The sequence below is a fragment of the Gavialis gangeticus genome, unplaced genomic scaffold, assembly GCF_001723915.1.
Source record: "Gavialis gangeticus isolate Ggan-Ray unplaced genomic scaffold, GavGan_comp1, whole genome shotgun sequence".
NCBI classification, from domain to species: domain Eukaryota; kingdom Metazoa; phylum Chordata; order Crocodylia; family Gavialidae; genus Gavialis; species Gavialis gangeticus.
The window spans coordinates 112,862,816-112,869,404 of NW_017728992.1; positions in this window are offsets into that span (position 1 = coordinate 112,862,816).

Sequence of the window (6,589 nt, forward strand, 5' to 3'; positions counted from 1 at the left end):
TTATGGCCTTTTACTAGGAACTTCACTCGATTCGTCGCTGTTGCAGTGTTTAGACCTTGCACCATCATTATTTTATTGGTTTTCAAATGAGGTATGAATGGCTTAATCACGTTTACTTGTGCCCCTGTATCTAGCAGAAATTTGGCTACCATGATGTTAATTTGGTCGTTGGGATTTTGAATTTCTATTGAGGCATATGGATGTGGGTCACTATCTACCAACTTCATATAATTTGTTGCCATTACTGCCTTTACCGTTTCATTTTGAACTTCCTGTCTACCGTCTTTTTCCGCAACTTCCTCCTGCTCTCCTTCACTTGAACTAGTTACCACTGTTTGTGTTATATCGCTTCATCTAATCGTTGCAAGTTTTGGTTTTCGTTCATTTTTATTTGGTTTGTTTAGTTTTAAATCACTTAGTTTCATGGTGCTTCGCTTAGAATCGTATTGTTTCGGGTTTTGTCGTTTCACTTTGGTTCGTTCGCCTGGTTCTGCTTCATTGCATTTGGGTTCACTGTGTTTTAGATCATATTGTGTTAAGTTAGTTTCAAAGTCCGTCTTCCATTTACCGTTTAGCTCACTAGGGTCATTGCAGCCGTCAGACGCCGGACTTACGCCAACGGCAGTTACTCGTTTTTTGGTTTTGCGTGATACTCTTGAAACCCTAGGGTCCTTGTTAGATCCTGTTGGCCGTCGTCCCCTAACCGTCTTATCTTCTCCTTTGAAAGGCCAGTTTTCGCAACTAGGTAACTGAATACGGCCCTTTCTAATGGCGTCCACTGGGGAGGTGAATACTTCGATGTTGAGGCTCTAGCCGGTGGCAGTGAGCTACGTGGGGGTCGATATCTCATCGTTGTTGGTGGTTTCCGGGTCGGTTGCCATTGGTGAATCTGATCTCAGGAATTTTCGTCTGCCCATTGAAGATGGATGGAAGAATCTTCAATTGGGTATGCGGATGTGGCTCCGTGTTCTCTATCAATGATAGGGTACGCTGTCTTGTGTGCTTTTTGCTTCATAGCCCCCTGTAACTGATTCAATTGGCCCAGGGTATGAATTACAGGGCCATTGACAGAAATGCTCAATAATAGGCGGGCGGTGATACTCTGTGTTCCCCCATATATCTCGGTCGCTGCCTCTATGGCCTCGGCCAGGCAAGGTACATCCCCAGGTGTGGTGGTATACCGGTGCGGCCATGCTCCTTGCACCTGGGCAGGCATCAGATTTAAAGCCTGTTGTGCGGGGTTCCACTGTGCATAGGACGCCCCGATCACAGCGTACACCAGTGATTCTGCGCTGGTACAACTTGCTGCTCCCTCGTGCCAGGTGTGGACTTTGCGCTGCAGGGCCTCTACCAATAGTGCTGGCACCGGGATTGGCCAGTAGTAGTTGGCTAAAATAGGGACCGGGTCCACTACTTTAGCTCTGCTCCATGCAGAGCTTCAAACGAGCTGCAAGGCTTCCTCTTGATTTATTGTTTCGCTCCCGGCTTCTGCTACCAAACTTCCTAGCCAAGTGATGGGTGTTTTGTCACTCCTAATTGATGTATCTTTCTTGAGCTTGCTCATCTCGGAGTGGGTCCTGGATTGTGTGGTTACAGTAAGTCTCGTTCCCCCTTGAGGGTCGGTAAGTAACTTCTGCACTGCAATGGGATATGCAGTTACTAGTTCTTCTTCAGTGCTGGTTTCTTTGGTTTCTTTGTCTGTATTAATGCTTATGGTTTCACTGGTTCGCTGTGGTCTTATAATCGTATCGGTTACATTCGCTTCCTTAATCATATCCATTCCCATGCTTACGGTTACTTTGTTGCACTTTCTGCAACTTGTCTGGCTACAATTCTCCTGTACATCCTCCTGGTGGCACGGGTCAACGTACGGAGGTGGTGATGTGCGTACAGCAGGTGGTGCTGTTGCGGGAGGTGGGCTTTCATTGGGCGGAGCTATTGGTGATGTCTCCGTGGGAGGGTGGCTTTTGGTGGGTGGAGTGGGTGGTGACGTAGGCTCAGGGGTTGGTGCGCTCTCATCTCCATCGGCACCATCTTTTAATGGCCGCTCAGCCACATTTTTGGCTGTTGCCTCAACAGCCGCCTTCAGTTGTTTCCCCAGATCCATGAATTCCCCCAACAAAGAGATGTATTCTTTGAACAAAACATTTATTATACTGCCCTTCTTCCACTTTTTGAGACCGGTCCATCTGGTTTTCTTTCCGTCTCTTTCCAGGGCCTCATGGAGCTACGTTATCAACTTGTGGCCTCTCGACCTGCTCGTGAGGCTGGGACACTTGAACCATTCTGGAAGAGGTTCCTTCCCGCCCTCAGCTACATACTTCCTGCACTGAGCCAGCTCCTGAGCTGGGCTTAAACTCGCCGCGGATGGAGATTTTGCTCGGGCCCGGGATGCGGCTCCATTTTCCTCCCTCAGGTGATAAACAGCCCGGGAGTCTCTTAATATGGAGCCCAGGGCTCCTGGGCTGAGCTGGACAGCCCTTTCCTTCCCGCACATCCCATCCAGGGACAAATAGCCGTGGATCATGGCTGAGGCCTGGTTTGCAGCCTGGTAGAACGCTACATGGTTCCATAAGTCCTCCAGATTGGTATTTGGGTGGACCCCGCTGTGCCATGGGCAGCCTTCGATCAGCTCAGACTCCATGCCTCCCGTGCATCCTGTTCATGATGCCATGTCACAACCCCAGAGCTGGCGAGCCAAGCTCATGGTCATGGTCACGGTGGGGCGGCCGGGTGGTGGCAATTGGAGCGGACTGGCGGGAGTTTTTGGCAATGGAGTACTGAGCGGCATGGAAGCGTACCGGTTTCAACAAAGGTGATTTATTTGACTTAAGCTTAGAAGGCATAGGTAGAGTTGCTTCTTCGGTTACAGTGGTAACGAACAACAAAAGGGGGTCTGTTGGCCCACGGGGTTCTGGAGTGAGCCCTTGCGATCTACCCTGCGAGGGATAGGGGCGGCTGCCCACTCCTTAAGTCCCAGGGCTGGTCAACAGCTCATGTAAGGATAAACAAACAATGAAACTGTAACGAGGTGACGCCAGTCCAAGTGGACAAACGGATGGTCGGAGATCGAAGCCGAGGTCAGAAGCTAGGTAGTCGATGAGAGCCAGCGGGGTTGCACAGAATTGTGGTCAAGATGATAGCTGAGGTCGAATACCAGGTAAGTCGTAGCCAGTGTATTGAGGGTGATCCAAAAGCAAAGTCAGAGTCCAAGCCAGAACAGTCCAGTAACCAGAAAATCAATATAGCAAGACTGGGGTATGAACCACAGCGAGAGCCCACACTGGAGGAGACCTAACGGAGGGACAGTCCCTAAGAACTAGCCTCTGTCCTCAGTTGAACGGATCTCCCCCCGAGGTAGGGGCTCCTTAACCTTTTATAACAATTTGGTGGCCAATTAGAATGCGTCCCTCAAAGAACTTTCTAGCCGAATGACATCATGCTCTTAGCTGGCTGAGCATGCCTGAGTCTGAGCTCTCTGCTGTTACCAAGCATGCGCAAGGCTGAAAAGTAGGTCAGCCTGACTGACAGCTCTTGGGGTCACCCAGGGGACACATGCTGGGTGAGCCCAATGGAAAATTCCATGAGCCTGTCTTGCGCATGTCAGCTTTCCTTCTCTCTGCATTGGCAGCATTCAATCAAAATTTTCCTTGACAAGGCTATCAATCATAAGAACACAAGACAGAATGATTTCAAAGCTATGAGAGAGTTTGTAAAACTGGAGATGCCCACAAACAACCTGTGTGATACACAACTGATTGAATGTGCATTTGTACAGACAAAATATGAGAAAGGCATCAATCAGTGGCATCATAAATGCATTCTGACTTTAGAAAATGCCTGAAGACACTCTTTATTGGATTTACAAACACTGAGCTTATCTCTGTCATAATATCTTTCAAGTCCACACTCTTGTTGACCTGATATTCTTTCTTTGCAAGCTGAGGGTCATTTTTAATTAGATTTTTATAATTTCTAGGACCAAAATTGAGAGGACTTTCAATCAATAAAACATTAATTATTGTGATGATAACTTAGGGTAAATACTACATTGCACACTAAGAACAGGAATGTGAATCTCACAGATTTTTCCCACATTTGCTATTTTTCCCCTAGCTTACTCAAGACTTGAAAAGTTCTCTACCATATTCTCTGTCACCTAAAAAGAAAAACAAAAAACCCAGCCAAGATTGACCTTACAGAGGTCTTTCTTTGTCTGCTTGGCAGCACAAGAACTGTTGAACTGTTCCCAAGTTCTTGTGTAAGTATCATTTAAAACAGCATAGCACACTAAAACCATAAAAGAACCCCCCCCCCCAACTCTTGGGGGATAATCTTAGTTTTAATAAAATGCCTTGCTCTAAATAATATGAGTCATACACATGTCATGTCTACTTCCCTGAAAAAGCATTTGAGGTGTCATGCTTACTAAGACTTTGAACATTAAATATCTTTCTGGGAGCCTGAGGCTCTCTTACATTTGTTATATATACTATGATTCCAAAAAGCAAGGATGATCCATAAATCAAAGCTATGATACATTCTTGCTTCTTTAAGCTTTCATTTACTGTTGCTGTGCATTGAAAAATGAGAGGATGGAGAGAAAACCTGGGCAAAAGTTTCCCTTTTTTCCCTGTAAGAAACACATTTTCCAAAGGAAAATAATATTTTTCAGATATTTGTTTTATCTGCAAGGTTGTTGACATAATAGTAATATCTACTGGGTTTGTCTACATGTGCAAATGCTCCGTGCTGGCTTTACTGTAGAGTAATTTACTCTAAAGTAAACCCACCTTGGGCAGGCATCTAAATGTGCAGGGACGTGGGAATATATTTGCTGCTTATTACATAATAAAAGATCTCCCAACCCAGGTCCCATGCCCATGGAGCTCAGGCTGGGAGATAAGGATCTCCCCTCCTTGGCCTCAAACTACAAAGCTCAGACTGGAAGAAAAAGATAAAGATAGCCAAGCCCCACAATTGTGATCGTGAAGGGGGGTCTGGGTGCCCTCTGCTGCAAGGGCAGGGGGACATTGTCCGCACTCAAGTTCCAGTGGTGGAGCCCATCCTGGCAGTAGGCAGGTCCCAGGGGCATGGAGCAATCTCCTACCCCCAGCTGACTGGGAACAAATTTGCTCCTGGTCAGGCATCTACCTGTGCACTACTGTTCAGTAAGTAATCAAAAGGAAATTTGCTACTTGTGAGTAAATTTGCTACCTGTAAATATGATTAGAGTCAATTACTGAGCAGTGAGTGTCTGCATATGTACACTATGATGCTTACTCCACAGTAATTAGCTCTAATCTTAAGTAAAGAGTTTCATGTAGATGCGCCCACTGTTGATAAAATAAATTTAAAAAAGCAACACAAGTGTACAGTGGTACATGGGGTTTATTCCCAGCATTCTTTTTACCCCTGTTCTTAAGACTCATACCTTGAATTTACATTACCATGGTGCATTTGAGCCCTGGACAAGGACCTCACTCTAAGAACATAAAGGGCATGTCTACACATGCATTTACACTGTCTTAAATTTACTGCATAGTAAGTTACTGAGCAGTAAGCTGGGATAGGCCAGCATCTACACATGCAGGCATTAAAGCACATTAACTTTGTATGTGAACTGACTTGGGACTAAAGTCATTACTGTACAGTAAAGTGTCTACATGTGAGTTACTATGCAGTAACTAATTCGGCATAAATTCGATACATGTATGATGCTATTGAGTGCTACACTGACAGGAGTGAATGTTATACAGGGAAAGCATCAAACCAGATGTTTCTAAAGCAGGGGTTCCCTAAGTTTTGTACACATACCCCTGGGGGGTACACAAGACATCTCTGGGGGAGTATGCAGAAGAAATTGTGTAATGGTGGATTTAATTTTCATCATAATAATTGGCATTTTAGGGCTTAAAATATAAAATATATGCTGGTAGGAGTATGTGGGCAGCTGGCAAATCTGGAAGGGTAATGCAATAAGAAAAAGTTTGGGAACCTCTGCTGTAGATTAATCTACACCCTGTCCAGTAACCTTGCTAGTATCTACCATTATTGGCTTAGAGAGCCCAGAAGAGCTGTCTCCAACTATTCTGTTCAATAGCTATTAATATATCTATTAGATAATATATCAATTATCCAATAATTTATTCAGTCCTTTTTTGAACCTGGTGGTGCTATCTACTTCCACCACCTCGTGCAGCAATGAATCCCACTAGTCAACTACATGTAGCATAAAAAAGTACTTTCTCATGTTATTTTAAACGTGTCATCTACTAATTTCAGTGGTTACCTCCTCGTTCTTGGTTACCTCCTCGTTCTTGAGTTCTGGGTCTTGGTGAACAACTGTTTCCTATTCACTTAGATCCTAGTCTTCATGGGTGTTTATACATGTGCTCTGAGAGCTGCTCTAATTAAAGCACCCAGAGCGTGTCAGGTATTGGTTCCCCCACACTTAAAAATGGTGGCAGGGGCACTTTAACTGAAGGTCATTTGACAAGCTTTAGTTAAAGTGCCCCCCCATTTTTAAACATGGGGATGCTGATACATGAGACATTGGAGTCTGCTGAAGCATGGTAATTACCACACT